Source organism: Bombus flavifrons, chromosome 4 (genome assembly GCF_040668555.2).
Source record: "Bombus flavifrons isolate JBK064 chromosome 4, iyBomFlav1_principal, whole genome shotgun sequence".
Lineage (NCBI taxonomy): Eukaryota > Metazoa > Arthropoda > Insecta > Hymenoptera > Apidae > Bombus > Bombus flavifrons.
Genome location: NC_138445.1, coordinates 5,184,827 through 5,207,310, shown reverse-complemented (window position 1 = coordinate 5,207,310; position 22,484 = coordinate 5,184,827). Strand labels below are relative to the sequence as shown.

Below are 22,484 nucleotides of genomic sequence, written 5' to 3'. Positions count from 1 at the left end.
AAAATCAATTCAAACAAACAGGAACGTAACATTAGATAGAATAATATTTTTTGGTGGCAGCGGTGGGATACGCTCCACAGAGGATTAAAGTTGTTACATTTATCAATAAATTATATACCTAAGAAATAATGGCGACCGGACTAGAATCATTAGACGAAGACTTAGTCTTGACGTTATCGGAAAAACTTAAAGCATGGGATGCGAATTTTCGCGACATGAGTACAAAACTCGCTGAACTACAAAATGGTGTGTATGAACTCAAGGCAAAGCAAGAATCTAATACACCCGCATCGTCGCCTACGACACAACAAGAGACGGCCCAGCCGAGTGGATTTACCCAGTCAATTAAACTAAAAGACGCGATCGTATCGGTGCCAGTGTTCGACGGCTATCGACCATCGGTATTTCATTTCTTAAGAGCTTGCGAGCGCGCGCGAAATATGATTCCTAGGTACCAAGAACCACAATTAGTAAAATTATTAACCAATAAACTCCGCGGACACGCGTTCCTCGCCATCGAAGATACGGAATTAAAGAGCCTAAACGATTTTGGAAATAAATTAAAGGACCTATTCGGCCCAAGGAAATCTCTTAATGAATATAGAGGGGAATTAGGAACGATATTTCAACGACCCGGGGAACACATATTAGATTATATGGACCGAGTTAGAAACCTTAGATTGGCAATAATGGACGGAGAAAAGGGCGACTACGGAATCATTTCCCCCGATATCCAAGAAACTATAGATTGGGAGGTAAGAGAAGCTTTTGTTAAAGGACTTCCGAACGAGGTATATATGCGAGTAAAGCTAGCAGGATACCACACTTTAGAAGACGCATATCGTCAGGCCGTCCATGCAGCACACGAATTGAAACAAATAACCGATAGAACGCGACCCACACGACCGACTCCCTCAAACTATTACAGACGCAATAACGTACGTCCTCCGAACGCTAACAACAATATCAGGAATAACCGCCAAGCAGTGAAAGCAACACGAGAATTAAAACAAGTGAACGATAGAATACGATACCAGCGTCCGACACCTCCGAATAATTATAACCGAAACAACGCTCATTCCCCATACAATAGTAAGTACACCGGAAACAACCACAGGGATTGGAGATTTGTACCGCCGTCGCGGAAATATCTAAACAATCCGGGAATAGAGGAAGATGCCAGGAAAGGAGCAAGAGCAATAATCTGGGAAGAAAAATGCATAAGTAAATACCTCGACAGAAATCTAAGTCAAAAGAGGGATGACGATCATTTGAATCAATCAACTTTTCAACGCAAACACCATTCCGTTGCTGTGATAAGGGATAACGTCACTTTAAATAGTAACAGGACGCACGACACCACAGACAGGATCATCAGCGAGAAATTTTCCGAACTCCCAAACAAGATAAACAATACTAATGCCAAGGAACTTGCAGAAGAATCGGAAATTAGAAAACTGAACGACGAAACGATAGGCAACGATTATCCACTGCCTAATACCACGGAGATATTGGACCCGCTGGGAAGTGCGAAGTGCCTCTCCACGTTCGACTTGGCAAAGATACAAAAGCAAGGCTCCACGAATTTCGTGAATGTTTCAAACATAATAGAAAAGGAGATAGCGAGTGTATCTCACTCAAAAATTTTTATTAAACCATCAAAAAATAATTTAATCGGACTCAAAGCCAAGCCATTAAATTGCAAGGAAGATCAGACTACAGAGAATAAAAGTATACCTATCCCTATATCCGAAACAGAATATATAAGCAGAAAGGTTTGTAATAAAAATTCAAAGAATAATTCTAAATCTACCGAAAATATTCCTAAACGTTCCGTACAAATAAATAATAATTTAATTATAATAAGCACTTCCAGTGAAACTATTCATCCTGAAAAGCTAGAGAAAAATCAACGTGTTGCGAATAAAGTAAATAAAGAAGAATGGATAACTAAGGAAAAGGATTCTAAACATTTTCAAGCCGAAAAAACGCAAGTTCAACGTGTTCAAGGAAATAAAAAGGGAGAAAATAGGGAATCACCAGTCGAGGATATATATAAAAATTCGAATAAGTACGCTAGCCATTGGATTATAATTGGATTAAAAATACTTCATTGGTTGTTACATCTAGCATTTGACGTAGATAACATGAGTGCTAATCTTATGATTCCTCTTGGAAAATATAGATGGTATCACACTATACTATATCTAAAATATATTTGGGTTAATATAGCTACGGCATTTTCAAAAATTTGTATTTTAAATGCTATTGGCAAGCAATTGGATAATTGGATCGGTGTCAGTAAACTTGCGTGTTGGCGCAGAATAAAAACTAAAATGAAGAAAAGGAAGTGTGACACTGTTCGTCGAATAATACAGATAGTGGAAACCTAAAAAGGAAAAAGAAAATTATTAAGTGTGCTCCGATTATTGTTTGAATATAAAATGTGTTAATTCAATGAATAATTAAAATAGTGAAAGTGAAATTTACCTTGTGAACAAGTAATCATCATACAAGAAAGTGTATGTGCAAATATAGGTTATGGATCCCTGTTTGCGGAATACAATGTACGACAGCCAGCTGAAATAAATGAATGAATTAACTTCAAGTGTTTCAATGCAAAATACAATATTACTAAATGTTATAACAATATTGTGATCAAATCAGAAGGAAGAGTGACACTGTTCGTCGAATAATACAGATAGTGGAAACGTAAAAAGGAAAAAGAAAATTATTAAGTGTGCTCCGATTATTGCTTGAATATAAAATGTGTTAATTCAATGAATAATTAAAATAGTGAAAGTGAAAGTTACCTTGTGAACAAGTAATCAACATGCAAGAAGGTGTACGTGCAAATATAGGTTGTGAATCCTTGTTTGTGGAACGTAATGTATGACAGCTACCTAAAATAAGTGAATAAATTAGTTTCAATTGTTTCAGTGCAAAATACAAGGTTACTAAATGTCATAATTATATTGTGGTTAAAACAAAGCAAGTGTGACTTTGTTCGTTGAATAATACAGATAGAGGAAACCTAAAAGAAAAAGGAAGATTATTATGTGTATAAAACGTGTTAATTCCATGAATAATTAAAAGAGTGGAAGTGAAAATTACCTTGCGAACAAGTAATCGCTATACAAAAGGTTTACGTGCAAAATAGGTCATGGATCCCTGTTTGCGGAACACCACGTACGACAGCCAGCTGAAAGTAAATAAATGGATTAACTTCGATCGCCTTGATGCAAGATACAACACTACTAAACGTCCTAGCAAGACTGTGAAAGCGTGACACTGTACGTCGAATAACACAGATAACAGGTAACCTGAAAAAAAAAAAAAGGGGGGAGAAGGATTACTACAAGTGCTCCAATTATTGTTTGAATATGAAACGTGATAGTTCAACGAATATTTAAAACAGTGAAGGTGCAACTTACCTCATGAACAATCAAACACCATACAAAGAAGTGCACAAGCATGAATTTCACAAATTAGTAAGAAGAAATAAAATAGTTGATAAGTATAGAAAGTGGTTAGGAGGATAATTAAGATAGATTAATTGGAAGCTAGTAATAGATTGAACCGGAGAAAAAGATAGTATATTGTATTAACTATTATATCTAACATGTAGAAGCATATTTTGTAATACACAATAGCGGACGCTCACACAATATATCATACACATATTGAATTAATAAATTAAACAGTACCTTTATGATCGCAGACATAGGATGATTGAAGGCAACCATAGTAAGTATCCAAGGTAATACCGAAGAATCTGATGATGTTGTGAGAATGATCCAGGTAAGCAACGCAGCAACAAAAATCTAAAAAGGAAAATTTTTTTTTTACAAACAATGTTAATCTAACAAATAAGACTTAATCACTAATAAAGGAACTAATTCATATCAAACATAAAATAATAACAATAGCAAACATAAGCAATAATAAAATTAATAGGGAAATAAGAAAGGTTAATAAACACAGAAATAGGTTAGAAACTAATCACGATAGACTAACTAAATATTAACAAGTCATGACTGAACTTAGTACCAAAGAATAAAGTTATAGTACATGAAAGCGACTGGTAACACAATACACAAAATACTAACTAAATTAAACGAGACTTATATAAACGCAAGTCACGTATAACCAAAACAATGACCATTGAAATTCGATAACAATATAACCCATGTTATTGCATTAAAGTAACACGCGGTATTTACACACACAATACCATGAAACACAAAACAATATTACAAAGCACTACTAAATAAAATCATAACCAGTTATTTCAATAATACATTACTGTTGACATTAAAACAACACCATACCAGAGATACACGCGAGCGACCATGTTGGAAAAAATCCGTCGCGCACACCCCACACACACACACCTCAACACGAATAATAACCAATACAATGTAATATAGGATCATGATAGCTATGTTAGGTACTAATAAAAAGAGGAGAGTGAGAGAAGGGTAAAAAGAAAAAAAAAAGAAATAATAAATAATAACTAACATAATCATAACATATCACATATATATTATATTATATACAGGGATACAATATTCATATAAAGGAACAGGTCCGAACGAAATATATAAAAAAAAAAAAAGGAAAGAAAATATATTAATTGTTTTTGTATGTATGTACAGAACGAGTGGCGAACTCATCAATTCTGACATAGAAAACCCAGACGGACCCGAGCTCGCATTCAATCTGGAGGTGACGAAGGAGGTTGAGTCCTGCCTCTGTGCTCGGTTGATATGCTCCGTTTACCATTTTTATAGCGGCTATCTTTGTCAAGATTGTTTCGACAACCTAGATCCAGACGAGCAGGACCTATGTGAAGAGCCGCCCACTCATTTCCTATGCGGAGTACCTGCAAGTATACAAATATCATACTGCAGCATGTGCGATGTAAGCCTGGCGAACCTACAACCCGCTATATCATGCCTCCAATGCATGATGGTCTACAATGATCTGACTCACCTTGAAAGAGAATTTTTAGTTCAAGGAATGATACTCCGCACCATCGAAATATAACGTACTTGTATACTTATACTATCTACCTGTAAACAAACAACATTAATAACTATACATATAATTTTCATTCATGTTTACCAATATATATACACGCATGTTTTAAAGTAGATGATATTTGTAACACTCACTTCCATTGACAATGCAAGTGACTTATAAAATAAACTGTCATATTTATACACACATATATATATATATATGAAAACAAGCTACATTTATGACATTTATACCTATTGATAATATATACTTATATATATTTATAACGATAAAATAAATCCCATTTATATTACTCACCAAAACGTATGCATATATGTATATAATTATAACTCAAGTAGCCTTCATAAAATTATCTTCACTGATAGCATATACATCAAACCTAAAATAAAACAAAGTTGTAATAAAGAAAAAAAGAAAGAAAATGGAGGAAAGGGAGAAGAGAAAATGTATAAATATAATTTCCTTTTCTATACACATATATATATATTAAAAGGTTATTCTTATTTCTAATAAACTCAAGAGTAAGAAACAATTTAATAAATTGCTAATAGCAAGATGAATCACCTGGTCATCGTACTTACCCTCATCAAAATAACATGTGGCCTGGTTGGATACGACTGCAATGACAATCACCTCAACGTTACCACCATCTCTTTAAACTCCATCGGGGACTGCAGCATACAACCTACAACGACAGAAACCCAAGATATTTATATTCAACTACTGCAACTCTCAGAATTCGAATTTACCAGTGTGAGGCAATGCAAGGTGCAAATAACTCGAATTATATATTACTGTGGCATGCACTCCCACACGTCGGCAGTGCATAATGGATTCGCCGAATACCTCCATGAAACAACTGCCCAACAATGTGCAAGGATGCACCAGGACGCCGGCAAGTTATCAGACGGCGGCAGCTGCCAGGGAACACAATATGTAGACCCATACGGGAGCTGGGAAAAGGTCGTTGTACAAGCCACAGTAAGGCGAAGGAAACTGTTTAGACGCAAAGGACGGACACACTTATTGGCAACCACAATCACCATGCAAATTTGATCAATACGACGTATTGTATGAGAGAATCGCCACAAAGATCCAGGAGAAAAGGACCAACGGGGAACCAGTGCAACCAGTTTACACACTAACAACACGGGAAGTAACATTCGCACTGACTAAAACTGGAGAACAACCAACGGCATCTGTATCCGCCTTGAGCGAATTCAGAGACGCCCTCAGTCAAATTTCCTCCGGAAATTTGAACTCCAAGGGCGGGGGTGTCACGTCCCGCGCTCCGCACGTGCCGTAACGAAGATACAAAATTACTATACGCAAATCAGCGCGAGAAAAATTTGTATACACCAAGGAACACACGCTACTACAAAACAAAATAAAAAATTAACAAATGAGGGCGACAAATAAATCCAACTATCAGTATAAAATAAAGTAAATAAAATCAATTAATAAACTGGACTAGATACGAACCAATCAAATAAACCAAGAATAAGAAGGATTATATATGACAAATTTGCAAAATAAAGGAAAAGGAGCAACAAGAAGATATACTACAATCAATCAACGAAGACGGAATATGTAAAATACAAAAGATAGAATTTAAATCAGTAAATAAAATTAATTAATGAATTAAACGAGTCGCGAACCAAACGAGTAAATCAAGAAATAAGAATAACTACAAAAGGAAATAATTGAAACACCAGGAATATATGTGTATATAAATATATTTTATTCAATCAACGCAGCAACAACTTGGAGAGTTACATATAAATATAAACATATATGCCAAACATGTAATAACCCAGAAAATATTAGAAACAATACTTCCAATACTATACTAATAATACAAATCCAACATTACCAAACTATAAATATATGAGTATATAAAATCAATGAACTTATAGTCTAACGAATACATAAAACATACAATATTGCATTATTAAAGAAATAGAGGTTACATCGTCAGAAATATATATATATGTGTGCGCACTCTACATTATTAAATTAAAATTATTAATTTAAGATACATACTTAAAACTAGCCAACATTCGGGTAAAATAATTATAAATGAGAACTACATTACGTAACATGCATGTCTATATATATAAATATATAAATATATAATCTACACTCTAAACCAAACTACTACTAATAATCTAAATGAATATAAAAGAAATAGAACACACAACGCAACACTAGGGACTAAGTAACAACCTATCGACAGGCTAAAACGTTCAAAAATAATTAACACCGCCTCGACTGGGAGAATTGCGTACAGCATAAATAACCATATCAAACACATAATAATCTGGTAAACGATAGAAATAAAACTCTCAATACTACGTTGTCACATTACAAAACATATATGTATATATAAAAACAAATAATTGACATATAACCTCAAATACACAATTAAAGAATTTATATGAAAAGTCACACTATCAGAAATATATACATATATACTTATATGTGTGTATGCGTGTTCTATTCTACTAAATCAAAATTAACAATCTAGTAAACATAAAATAAACAATTAACATTTCACTTCGTATGAAACTACACCACTACAAGAAACATGTATATGCATATATATATATATATATATATACGTTTGTGTGTGTTTTATATTATTGAACACTATAAAATAAACTACTTAGCACAATAAATAACACTATCGAAAAAATTACAAAACATTAGTCACTAAAATACATAATCAAAACTCGTGATCATTCTAGTAAAGAATTACATATGAAAACTATACTACGAAACATGCATGTCTATATATATATATATATAAAATCTAGATTTTAAACCAAGCTATTAATAATCTAAATGAATATAAAAGATATAGAACATACACATAGCACTATTGAAACTAACTAACTACTTGTTAGCAAATCAAGCGATTAAAAATAATTAACACCGCCTCGACTGGGAGAATTGCGTACAGCATAAATATGTAAACCATATCAAACACATAATAATCTGGTAAACGATAGAAATAAAACTCTCAATACTACGTTGTCACATTACAAAACATATATGTATATATGAAAACAAATAATTGACATATAACCTCAAATACACAATTAAAGAATTTATATAAGAAAGTCACACTATCAGAAATATATACATATATACTTATATGCGCGTGTGTGTATGCGTGTTCTATTCTACTAAATCAAAATTAACAATCTAGTAAACACAAAATAAACAATTAACATTTCACTTCGTATGAAACTACACCACTACAAGAAACATGTATATGCATATATATATATATATATATATATATATATATATATATATATATATACGTTTGTGTGTGTTTTATATTATATTATATTGAACACTATAAAATAAACTACTTAGCACAATAAATAACAATATCGAAAAAAATTACAAAACATTAGTCACATTAAAATGACACACAATATAAATATATATATATATATATATATTCACATGAACAATACTATTGTCATTTTAACAATAATAATAACAATAAATATATAGTCTAATTGCGGTAGAATAAGGGAAAACGAGCGACACACAGAAAAATCAGTTCGATAAAACTAAAAACCCGCCACTGTAACCTCACTGATGACATTTGCGAGCAGCCATGTTAGATTTATACGCGCATGTCGGAACACACGCAATAATTATACACATTAGATAAATACAAAATACAATATTTCTCAATTCAACTATACGTCAAAACGCCGAAACAAGATTTACACATAATCGATAAATAGATCCGAGATCAATAGAAGTCACTGTATGCGAGGGACATTCGCGGGCGGCCATTTTGGAACATGCGTGGACTGATTCGTACGTGTTACAAAAAATAATAATAATAAAATTATACTTTCGATAAAAAAAAAAAGAAAAGAAAAGGAAAAGGAAAGAACAGCGAAAATAAATATTTAATACAAAATGGAACGTCGAGCCGAGGTAGCAATAAATAAAGACACGGGACAGGAAGGCCGGGGATTGGTGGAAATCAGCCGCGAGAAATGAATCATAAAACACATTGTTAACAATTTTATTATGCGAAAATTACTTTGTATAAAAAATATATATATATATATATATAATGGAGTAAAAAGAAAATATAAAACTAAACAAATATATTTAAAATGTATAAATAAATAAATATATATATATATATATGTATAACTAACATATGAACGGGGTATATCCAAAGCGGCAAAATCGAAATCAAGAAGCTTCAGGATGGAACTGCCAACGCGTCATGCGCTGAATAAATCGTTCGGAATCACACACGGTTCTTCGGAATCCCACTTTCTCTTGCGCTGAAACAACGAAAATAGGAAAAGAGATCAAAACCACGAAAACAGCAAAAATCGAAAATCAAATTAAATCCCGGAAGCAACCATAACATGGAAATATTCTTCAAAACCAAACTCACGGAAGATAAATCAGAAGAAATCCTTATTGCAGGAGAGTGGCGGATCGCGCGTGTTGCCGGAGCAAGTGTCGATATAATAATGAGACTCTAGCCACCGGCCCTTCCACGCGCCGAAGAACAAAAATTATTCCCACTGTATTAACATAAAAATTCTCGAGAAAAGACTAGACCAGCATGGAAAGCTCCGAGCCTCCTAGACGCTACCTCAGCAGAAAATAGAACCGATGGGAACTAAGTCGAAATACAGATTTTTGCATTTTCTCACGTACCCGCGATGGGAATCTGGAAGTTAAAAGACAAGATAACGAAGCAAAGGAGACATCAACGATTACAGAATTTGCATTCTCTCACGTACGAGTTCGGGAACCCCAAACTGCAGCATCCCGATTCCCACGGAAGCGAACCACCAGTTGACCGCCACCCTGTGGGGGATGTTATTATAAATAAACGCAGCAACACAGAACATCGTCCATTATTCTGTCGCGAATTATACGTTACGTTTCAGTCCATTATTTTGTCGCTAATTGTACGTTACGTTTCGGCTTGTCAATATATTGTCGTCATTCGGGCATTGCACCTCGACGGTCTCTTATTAATTGCTCAGTTTAAGTCACAAATTAAGTTAGAAATCTTTCTAAGTGTTCATTTCATTGGCGAGATTTAAAAAAAACATCCTCATAAATAAATATATTTATACCCGCGACGTTTATCCGAATAAATAAGCCGCAAGCTTATTCAGAGTGTATTTCTAATCAAAAATAAATAAACTAAAGTTCTAATAATAATTATACCTGAGTCGAATAACTAAACCAAATAAAAAAAAAATTTCACCGACGACTATTACGAGCCGATGGCCCCTGACGGAACAAGGTAAGAGTCTCAATTTTTATAAAATTTTCTTCTTCTCTAGTAACTTCGCCACATCCAGGAACCGAATCCGATTTACTTATCATCAATTAATACATTCAATTTCGTTTCAATTTTGAGAATAAACAAAGGGTCATTCGCTGCGTAGGCTTGTGAAAACGGTGTCTTCAATTACTGAAACACTCATTGATCTTCGCATTCCTCCTCCCACTGTTGGCAAAACATTGCCCGTCTTTGGGCAAGGCTTGCGAAATCACACGAGTTTTACGCAGAGAAGACTATCAAATTAAATCTAATTGACCGATATTTTCATTTTTGCCATCGTTGTATACGATTATAAAATAGAATAATTCCCTTCTGAATCTTAACCAAAGGATCATTCGCTGTGTTGGGTTGTGGATAACGGTGTTTCGACTATCGAACCATCTATTGATCTTCACATTCCTCCTCCCACTGCTGGCAAAATACTGCCCATCTTTGGGCAAGGTTTGCGAAATCACACGAACCCCACACAGAGAGGATCATTGAAATCACTTTCTCGTGAACACTCAATTCGGAAGGCAAGAAGATCGAAACGGTAAAAAAAATCACTCTAACAAATGAACTAAGGTCCAGTTCAATGATAGATTCATTGGCGAAATTAAGAGAGGAGGAGAAGGAAACGTAAAGATAAAATTTGCATCAAACGAAGAAAATTCAAAATCTTAACCAATCCATTAACGCGAACACTCTTGTTTTACCGTCCCTAAAACGCTATATATAAATATATATATATATATACATATATATAACAACTTGAATAATTCCATATTCAAATTTAAAAATAAATTCTATACAACGAAATTGAACCGAACTCTCAAATAATTCCTACATACAGATACATACATACACATATATATATATATATATATATATATATATATATATATAATTTTAAATAATTCTATACTGAAGTTTAGATAAATTCCGTGCGAACAAATCGAATACTTATTTTTATCCAACTTTAATCCTCTCCCGTGCGAGTATCCCTGCACATAGCAGGTTAGCCGAAAAACGTGGAAATTATTTTATCAGTAGCCTAACACTAGTCAACGCTATCCATAAGTAATTAATTTATCAATAGATTATTTCGAAAATAAGTACAAGGAAATTTTTCTATTCGAAACAGTCCTCAGACTGTTTCTGGTGGCAGCAACTACCGTGTGAGAAATATTTCTTATACAGCCAATTAAATTTAAATCTTTCCCTTCAGATTAAATTAAAATCAAAAGTTTGAATTGACTTTAAACGAGTACGTAACAATAAACTTTCAACTTAGAAATAGATTTTAATCGAAAACCTTGATTCAATATCTTAAATATAATTATATCGTGTAAATTTTCCCCTCCTGACGAAACTCAACTAAATCGAACTAAATTAAATTAAATTAAATTAAACAAAACAAAATAAATTAAAACAAACACAAAAAAAAACTAATTAAAATTAAAACAATAAAAAAAAAAAAAAAAATCTTGCGAATTCAACGGTTTAAAATCAATTCAAACAAACAGGAACGTAACACAGTGCACAACAGCTTAAACGTCGAAACAAGCCCAACAGCTCGCAAATCGCTTTGATTTCGTCGATTTTGACGAAAACTAGCCGTCATTCCTCTCCTATTTGAGATAGTTAGACGTTTTAGCTCTTATTTCACGCCACTTTACGTGCAGAATGCAGTGCACAACAGCTTAAACGTCGAAACAAGCCCAACAGCTCGCAAATCTCTTTGATTACGTCGATTTTGACGAAAACTAGCCGTCATTCCTCTCCTATTTGAGATATTTAGTAGTTTTAGCTCTCATTTCACGCCACTTTACGTGCAGAATGCAGTGCACAACAGCTTAAACGTCGAAACAAGCCCAACAGCTCGCAAATCTCTTTGATTACGTCGATTTTGACGAAAACTAGCCGTCATTCCTCCCCTATTTGAGATATTTAGTAGTTTTAGCTCTCATTTCACGCCACTTTACGTGCAGAATGCAGTGCACAACAGCCTAAACGTCGAAACAAGCCCAACAGCTCTCGAATCGCTTTGATTTCGTCGCTTTTGACGAAAACTAGCCGTCATTTCTCTCCTATTTGAGTTATTTAGCAGTTTTAGCTCTCTTTTCACGCCACTTTACGTGCAGAATGCAGTGCACAACAGCTTAAACGCTGAAACAAGCCCAACAGCTCTCGAATCGCTTTGATTTCGTCGATTTTGATGAAAACTAGCCGTCATTCCTCTCCTATTTGAGATATTTAGACGCTTTAGCGATCTTTTCGCTCCATTTTACGTGCAGCATGCAATGCACAACAGCCTAAATGTCGAAACAAGCCCAACAGCTCTCGAATCGCTTTGATTTCGTCAATTTCGACGAAAACTAGCCGTCATTTCTCTCCTATTTGAGATATTTAGTAGTTTTAGCTCTCATTTCACGCCACTTTACGTGCAGAATGCAGTGCACAACAGCTTAAACGTCGAAACAATCCCAACAGCTCGCAAATTGCTTTGATTTCGTCGATTTTGACGAAAAATAGCCGTCATTTCTCTCCTATTTGAGATATTTAGTAGTTTTAGCTCTCATTTCACGCCACTTTACGTGCAGACTGCAGTGCACAAAAGCTTAAACGTCGAAACAAGCCCAACAGCTCTCGAATCGCTTTGATTTCGTCGATTTTGACGAAAACTGGCCGTCATTTCCTACCCGTTTGAGATATTTCGAAGTTTAAACGCTCATTTCACGCAATTTTACGTGCAGAATGGAATGCACAACAGCATAAACGTCGAAACAAGTCCAACAGCTCGCAAATCTCTTTGATTACGTCGATTTTGACGAAAACTAGCCGTCATTTCTCTCCTATTTGAGATATTTAGTAGTTTTAGCTCTCATTTCACGCCTTTTACGTGCAGAATGCAGTGCACAACAGCTTAAACGTCGAAACAAGCCCAACAGCTCGCAAATCGCTTTGATTTCGTCGATTTTGACGAAAACTGGCCGTCATTTCCTTCCCGTTTGAGATATTTCGACGCTTAAGCTCTCATTTCACGCAATTTTAGGTGCAGAATGGAATGCACAAAAGTTTAAACGTCGAAACAATCCCAACAGCTCTCGAATCGCTTTGATTTCGTCGATTTTGACGAAAACTAGCCGTCATTCCCTACCCGTTTGAGATATTTCGAAGTTTAAACGCTCGTTTCACGCCACTCTACTTGCAGAATGCAGTGCACAACAGCTTAAACGTCGAAACAAGCCAAACAGCTCTCGCATCGCTTTGATTTCGTCGATTTTGACGAAAACTAGCCGTCATTTCTCTCCTATTTGAGTTATTTAGTAGTTTTAGCTCTTTTCACGCCACTTTACGTGCAGAATGCAGTGCACAACAGCTTAAACGTCGAAACAAGCAGAACAGCTCTCGAATCGCTTTGATTTCGTCGATTTTGATGAAAACTAGCCGTCATTCCTCTCCTATTTGAGATATTTAGACGCTTTAGCGATCTTTTCGCTCCATTTTACGTGCAGCATGCAATGCACAACAGCCTAAACGTCGAAACAAGCCCAACAGCTGTCGAATTGCTTTGATTTCGTCGATTTTGACGAAAACTAGCCGTCAAAAAGGAGTAAAAGGAGCGCTTAAACGTCGAAATATCTCAAACGGGAAGGAAATGACGGTCAGTTTTCATCAAAATCGACGAAATCATCGAAATTTGCGAGCTGTTTCGCTTGTTTCGACGGTTAAACGGTTGTTTATTACATTCTGCACGTAAAAAGGAGTAAAAGGAGCGCTTAAACGTCGAAATATCTCAAACGGGAAGGAAATGACGGTCAGTTTTCATCAAAATCGACGAAATCATCGAGATTTGCGAGCTGTTCCGCTTGTTTCGACGGTTAAACGGTTGTTTATTACATTCTGCACGTAAAAAGGAGTAAAAGGAGCGCTTAAACGTCGAAATATCTCAAACGGGAAGGAAATGACGGTCAGTTTTCATCAAAATCGACGAAATCATCGAGATTTGCGAGCTGTTCCGCTTGTTTCGACGGTTAAACGGTTGTTTATTACATTCTGCACGTAAAAAGGAGTAAAGGGAGCGCTTAAACGTCGAAATATCTCAAGCGGGAAGGAAATGACGGTCAGTTTTCATCAAAATCGACGAAATCATCGAGATTTGCGAGCTGTTCCGCTTGTTTCGACGGTTAAACGGTTGTGTATTACATTCTGCACTTAAAAAGGAGTAAAAGGAGCGCTTAAACGTCGAAATATCTCAAACGGGAAGGAAATGACGGTCAGTTTTCTTCAAAATCTACGAAATCATCGAGATTTGCAAGCTGTACCGCTTGTTTCGACGGTTAAACGGTTGTTTATTAAATTCTGCACGTAAAAAGGAGTAAAAGGAGCGCTTAAACGTCGAAATATCTCAAACGGGAAGGAAATGACGGTCAGTTTTCATCAAAATCGACGAAATCATCGAGATTTGCGAGCTGTTCCGCTTGTTTCGACGGTTAAACGGTTGTGTATTACATTCTGCACTTAAAAAGGAGTAAAAGGAGCGCTTAAACGTCGAAATATCTCAAACGGGAAGGAAATGACGGTCAGTTTTCTTCAAAATCGACGAAATCATCGAGATTTGCAAGCTGTTCCGCTTGTTTCGACGGTTAAGCGGTTGTTTATTAAATTCTGCACGTAAAAAGGAGTAAAAGGAGCGCTTAAACGTCGAAATATCTCAAACGGGAAGGAAATGACGGTCAGTTTTCATCAAAATCGACGAAATCATCGAGATTTGCGAGCTGTTCCGCTTGTTTCGACGGTTAAACGGTTGTTTATTACATTCTGCACGTAAAAAGGAGTAAAAGGAGCGCTTAAACGTCGAAATATCTCAAACGGGAAGGAAATGACGGTCAGTTTTCTTCAAAATCGACGAAATCATCGAGATTTGCGAGCTGTTCCGCTTGTTTCGACGGGTAAACGGTTGTTTATTACATTCTGCACGTAAAAAGGAGTAAAAGGAGCGCTTAAACGTCGAAATATCTCAAACGGGAAGGAAATGACGGTCAGTTTTCATCAAAATCGACGAAATCATCGAGATTTGCGAGCTGTTCCGCTTGTTTCGACGGTTAAACGGTTGTTTATTACATTCTGCACGTAAAAAGGAGTAAAGCGAGCGCTTAAACGTCGAAATATCTCAAGCGGGAAGGAAATGACGGTCAGTTTTCATCAAAATCGACGAAATCATCGAGATTTGCGAGCTGTTCCGCTTGTTTCGACGGTTAAACGGTTGTGTATTACATTCTGCACTTAAAAAGGAGTAAAAGGAGCGCTTAAACGTCGAAATATCTCAAACGGGAAGGAAATGACGGTCAGTTTTCTTCAAAATCGACGAAATCATAAGATTTGCAAGCTGTTCCGCTTATTTCGACGGTTAAACGGTTGTTTATTACATTCTGCACGTAAAAAGGAGTAAAAGGAGCGCTTAAACGTCGAAATATCTCAAACGGGAAGGAAATGACGGTCAGTTTTCATCAAAATCGACGAAATCATCGAGATTTGCGAGCTGTTCCGCTTGTTTCGACGGTTAAACGGTTGTTTATTACATTCTGCACGTAAAAAGGAGTAAAAGGAGCGCTTAAACGTGGAAATATCTCAAACGGGAAGGAAATGACGGTCAGTTTTCTTCAAAATCGACGAAATCATCGAGATTTGCGAGCTGTTCCGCTTGTTTCGACGGTTAAACGGTTGTTCATTACATTCTGCACGTAAAAAGGAGTAAAAGGAGCGCTTAAACGTCGAAATATCTCAAACGGGAAGGAAATGACGGTCAGTTTTCATCAAAATCGACGAAATCATCGAGATTTGCGAGCTGTTCCGCTTGTTTCTACGGTTAAACGGTTGTTTATTACATTCTGCACGTAAAAAGGAGTAAAGGGAGCGCTTAAACGTCGAAATATCTCAAGCGGGAAGGAAATGACGGTCAGTTTTCATCAAAATCGACGAAATCATCGAGATTTGCGAGCTGTTCCGCTTGTTTCGACGGTTAAACGGTTGTGTATTACATTCTGCACTTAAAAAGGAGTAAAAGGAGCGCTTAAACGTCGAAATATCTCAAACGGGAAGGAAATGACGGTCAGTTTTCTTCAAAATCTACGAAATCATCGAGATTTGCAAGCTGTTCCGCTTGTTTCGACGGTTAAACGGTTGTTTATTAAATTCTGCACGTAAAAAGGAGTAAAAGGAGCGCTTAAACGTCGAAATATCTCAAACGGGAAGGAAATGACGGTCAGTTTTCATCAAAATCGACGAAATCATCGAGATTTGCGAGCTGTTCCGCTTGTTTCGACGGTTAAACGGTTGTGTATTACATTCTGCACTTAAAAAGGAGTAAAAGGAGCGCTTAAACGTCGAAATATCTCAAACGGGAAGGAAATGACGGTCAGTTTTCTTCAAAATCGACGAAATCATCGAGATTTGCAAGCTGTTCCGCTTGTTTCGACGGTTAAACGGTTGTTTATTAAATTCTGCACGTAAAAAGGAGTAAAAGGAGCGCTTAAACGTCGAAATATCTCAAACGGGAAGGAAATGACGGTCAGTTTTCATCAAAATCGAAGAAATCATCGAGATTTGCGAGCTGTTCCGCTTGTTTCGACGGTTAAGCGGTTGTTTATTACATTCTGCACGTAAAAAGGAGTAAAGGGAGCGCTTAAACGTCGAAATATCTCAAGCGGGAAGGAAATGACGGTCAGTTTTCTTCAAAATCGACGAAATCATCGAGATTTGCGAGCTGTTCCGCTTGTTTCGACGGGTAAACGGTTGTTTATTACATTCTGCACGTAAAAAGGAGTAAAGGGAGCGCTTAAACGTCGAAATATCTCAAGCGGGAAGGAAATGACGGTCAGTTTTCATCAAAATCGACGAAATCATCGAGATTTGCGAGCTGTTCCGCTTGTTTCGACGGTTAAACGGTTGTGTATTACATTCTGCACTTAAAAAGGAGTAAAAGGAGCGCTTAAACGTCGAAATATCTCAAACGGGAAGGAAATGACGGTCAGTTTTCTTCAAAATCGACGAAATCATCGAGATTTGCAAGCTGTTCCGCTTGTTTCGACGGTTAAACGGTTGTTTATTACATTCTGCACGTAAAAAGGAGTAAAAGGAGCGCTTAAACGTCGAAATATCTCAAACGGGAAGGAAATGACGGTCAGTTTTCATCAAAATCGACGAAATCATCGAGATTTGCGAGCTGTTCCGCTTGTTTCGACGGTTAAACGGTTGTTTATTACATTCTGCACGTAAAAAGGAGTAAAAGGAGCGCTTAAACGTGGAAATATCTCAAACGGGAAGGAAATGACGGTCAGTTTTCTTCAAAATCGACGAAATCATCGAGATTTGCGAGCTGTTCCGCTTGTTTCGACGGTTAAACGGTTGTTTATTACATTCTGCACGTAAAAAGGAGTAAAAGGAGCGCTTAAACGTCGAAATATCTCAAACGGGAAGGAAATGACGGTCAGTTTTCATCAAAATCGACGAAATCATCGAGATTTGCGAGCTGTTCCGCTTGTTTCTACGGTTAAACGGTTGTTTATTACATTCTGCACGTAAAAAGGAGTAAAGGGAGCGCTTAAACGTCGAAATATCTCAAACGGGAAGGAAATGACGGTCAGTTTTCTTCAAAATCGACGAAATCATCGAGATTTGCGAGCTGTTCCGCTTGTTTCGACGGTTAAACGGTTGTGTATTACATTCTGCACTTAAAAAGGAGTAAAAGGAGCGCTTAAACGTCGAAATATCTCAAACGGGAAGGAAATGACGGTCAGTTTTCTTCAAAATCGACGAAATCATCGAGATTTGCAAGCTGTTCCGCTTGTTTCGACGGTTAAACGGTTGTTTATTACATTCTGCACGTAAAAAGGAGTAAAAGGAGCGCTTAAACGTCGAAATATCTCAAACGGGAAGGAAATGACGGTCAGTTTTCATCAAAATCGACGAAATCATCGAGATTTGCGAGCTGTTCCGCTTGTTTCGACGGTTAAACGGTTGTTTATTACATTCTGCACGTAAAAAGGAGTAAAAGGAGCCCTTAAACGTGGAAATATCTCAAACGGGAAGGAAATGACGGTCAGTTTTCTTCAAAATCGACGAAATCATCGAGATTTGCGAGCTGTTCCGCTTGTTTCGACGGTTAAACGGTTGTTCATTACATTCTGCACGTAAAAAGGAGTAAAAGGAGCGCTTAAACGTCGAAATATCTCAAACGGGAAGGAAATGACGGTCAGTTTTCATCAAAATCGACGAAATCATCGAGATTTGCGAGCTGTTCCGCTTGTTTCTACGGTTAAACGGTTGTTTATTACATTCTGCACGTAAAAAGGAGTAAAGGGAGCGCTTAAACGTCGAAATATCTCAAGCGGGAAGGAAATGACGGTCAGTTTTCATCAAAATCGACGAAATCATCGAGATTTGCGAGCTGTTCCGCTTGTTTCGACGGTTAAACGGTTGTGTATTACATTCTGCACTTAAAAAGGAGTAAAAGGAGCGCTTAAACGTCGAAATATCTCAAACGGGAAGGAAATGACGGTCAGTTTTCTTCAAAATCTACGAAATCATCGAGATTTGCAAGCTGTTCCGCTTGTTTCGACGGTTAAACGGTTGTTTATTAAATTCTGCACGTAAAAAGGAGTAAAAGGAGCGCTTAAACGTCGAAATATCTCAAACGGGAAGGAAATGACGGTCAGTTTTCATCAAAATCGACGAAATCATCGAGATTTGCGAGCTATTCCGCTTGTTTCGACGGTTAAACGGTTGTGTATTACATTCTGCACTTAAAAAGGAGTAAAAGGAGCGCTTAAACGTCGAAATATCTCAAACGGGAAGGAAATGACGGTCAGTTTTCTTCAAAATCGACGAAATCATCGAGATTTGCAAGCTGTTCCGCTTGTTTCGACGGTTAAACGGTTGTTTATTAAATTCTGCACGTAAAAAGGAGTAAAAGGAGCGCTTAAACGTCGAAATATCTCAAACGGGAAGGAAATGACGGTCAGTTTTCATCAAAATCGACGAAATCATCGAGATTTGCGAGCTGTTCCGCTTGTTTCGACGGTTAAGCGGTTGTTTATTACATTCTGCACGTAAAAAGGAGTAAAGGGAGCGCTTAAACGTCGAAATATCTCAAGCGGGAAGGAAATGACGGTCAGTTTTCATCAAAATCGACGAAATCATCGAGATTTGCGAGCTGTTCCGCTTGTTTCGACGGTTAAACGGTTGTGTATTACATTCTGCACTTAAAAAGGAGTAAAAGGAGCGCTTAAACGTCGAAATATCTCAAACGGGAAGGAAATGACGGTCAGTTTTCTTCAAAATCGACGAAATCATCGAGATTTGCAAGCTGTTCCGCTTGTTTCGACGGTTAAACGGTTGTTTATTAAATTCTGCACGTAAAAAGGAGTAAAAGGAGCGCTTAACCGTCGAAATATCTCAAACGGGAAGGAAATGACGGTCAGTTTTCATCAAAATCGACGAAATCATCGAGATTTGCGAGCTGTTCCGCTTGTTTCGACGGTTAAGCGGTTGTTTATTACATTCTGCACGTAAAAAGGAGTAAAAGGAGCGCTTAAACGTCGAAATATCTCAAACGGGAAGGAAATGACGGTCAGTTTTCTTCAAAATCGACGAAATCATCGAGATTTGCGAGCTGTTCCGCTTGTTTCGACTGGTAAACGGTTGTTTATTACATTCTGCACGTAAAAAGGAGTAAAAGGAGCGCTTAAACGTCGAAATATCTCAAACGGGAAGGAAATGACGGTCAGATTTCATCAAAATCGACGAAATCATCGAGATTTGCGAGCTGTTCCGCTTGTTTCGACGGTTAAACGGTTGTTTATTACATTCTGCACGTAAAAAGGAGTAAAGGGAGCGCTTAAACGTCGAAATATCTCAAGCGGGAAGGAAATGACGGTCAGTTTTCATCAAAATCGACGAAATCATCGAGATTTGCGAGCTGTTCCGCTTGTTTCGACGGTTAAACGGTTGTGTATTACATTCTGCACTTAAAAAGGAGTAAAAGGAGCGCTTAAACGTCGAAATATCTCAAACGGGAAGGAAATGACGGTCAGTTTTCTTCAAAATCGACGAAATCATCGAGATTTGCAAGCTGTTCCGCTTGTTTCGACGGTTAAACGGTTGTTTATTACATTCTGCACGTAAAAAGGAGTAAAAGGAGCGCTTAAACGTCGAAATATCTCAAACGGGAAGGAAATGACGGTCAGTTTTCATCAAAATCGACGAAATCATCGAGATTTGCGAGCTGTTCCGCTTGTTTCGACGGTTAAACGGTTGTTTATTACATTCTGCACGTAAAAAGGAGTAAAAGGAGCGCTTAAACGTGGAAATATCTCAAACGGGAAGGAAATGACGGTCAGTTTTCTTCAAAATCGACGAAATCATCGAGATTTGCGAGCTGTTCCGCTTGTTTCGACGGTTAAACGGTTGTTTATTACATTCTGCACGTAAAAAGGAGTAAAAGGAGCGCTTAAACGTCGAAATATCTCAAACGGGAAGGAAATGACGGTCAGTTTTCATCAAAATCGACGAAATCATCGAGATTTGCGAGCTGTTCCGCTTGTTTCTACGGTTAAACGGTTGTTTATTACATTCTGCACGTAAAAAGGAGTAAAGGGAGCGCTTAAACGTCGAAATATCTCAAACGGGAAGGAAATGACGGTCAGTTTTCTTCAAAATCGACGAAATCATCGAGATTTGCGAGCTGTTCCGCTTGTTTCGACGGTTAAACGGTTGTTTATTACATTCTGCACGTAAAAAGGAGTAAAAGGAGCGCTTAAACGTCGAAATATCTCAAACGGGAAGGAAATGACGGTCAGTTTTCATCAAAATCGACGAAATCATCGAGATTTGCGAGCTGTTCCGCTTGTTTCGACAGTTAAACGGTTGTTTATTACATTCTGCACGTAAAAAGGAGTAAAGGGAGCGCTTAAACGTCGAAATATCTCAAGCGGGAAGGAAATGACGGTCAGTTTTCATCAAAATCGACGAAATCATCGAGATTTGCGAGCTGTTCCGCTTGTTTCGACGGTTAAACGGTTGTGTATTACATTCTGCACTTAAAAAGGAGTAAAAGGAGCGCTTAAACGTCGAAATATCTCAAACGGGAAGGAAATGACGGTCAGTTTTCATCAAAATCGACGAAATCATCGAGATTTGCGAGCTGTTCCGCTTGTTTCGACGGTTAAACGGTTGTTTATTACATTCTGCACGTAAAAAGGAGTAAAAGGAGCGCTTAAACGTCGAAATATCTCAAACGGGAAGGAAATGACGGTCAGTGTTCTTCAAAATCGACGAAATCATCGAGATTTGCGAGCTGTTCCGCTTGTTTCTACGGTTAAACGGTTGTTTATTACATTCTGCACGTAAAAAGGAGTAGAGGGAGCGCTTAAACGTCGAAATATCTCAAGCGGGAAGGAAATGACGGTCAGTTTTCATCAAAATCGACGAAATCATCGAGATTTGCGAGCTGTTCCGCTTGTTTCGACGGTTAAACGGTTGTGTATTACATTCTGCACTTAAAAAGGAGTAAAAGGAGCGCTTAAACGTCGAAATATCTCAAACGGGAAGGAAATGACGGTCAGTTTTCTTCAAAATCTACGAAATCATCGAGATTTGCAAGCTGTTCCGCTTGTTTCGACGATTAAACGGTTGTTTATTAAATTCTGCACGTAAAAAGGAGTAAAAGGAGCGCTTAAACGTCGAAATATCTCAAACGGGAAGGAAATGACGGTCAGTTTTCATCAAAATCGACGAAATCATCGAGATTTGCGAGCTGTTCCGCTTGTTTCGACGGTTAAACGGTTGTGTATTACATTCTGCACTTAAAAAGGAGTAAAAGGAGCGCTTAAACGTCGAAATATCTCAAACGGGAAGGAAATGACGGTCAGTTTTCTTCAAAATCGACGAAATCATCGAGATTTGCAAGCTGTTCCGCTTGTTTCGACGGTTAAACGGTTGTTTATTAAATTCTGCACGTAAAAAGGAGTAAAAGGAGCGCTTAAACGTCGAAATATCTCAAACGGGAAGGAAATGACGGTCAGGTTTCATCAAAATCGACGAA

General features: G+C 37.1%; 1 long non-coding RNA gene across 1 annotated transcript in view; it reads left to right on the top strand.

Moving 5' to 3' along the window:
- Positions 1-266: 266 nt before the first annotated feature.
- LOC138178956 (uncharacterized) overlaps positions 267-22,484 on the top strand; it is a 197,541-nt gene continuing 175,323 nt past the window's right edge. Inside the window, exon 1 of the long non-coding RNA XR_011172870.1 lies at positions 267-327. This is a non-coding gene — a long non-coding RNA (uncharacterized LOC138178956). The remainder of the gene's footprint in view (positions 328-22,484) is intronic.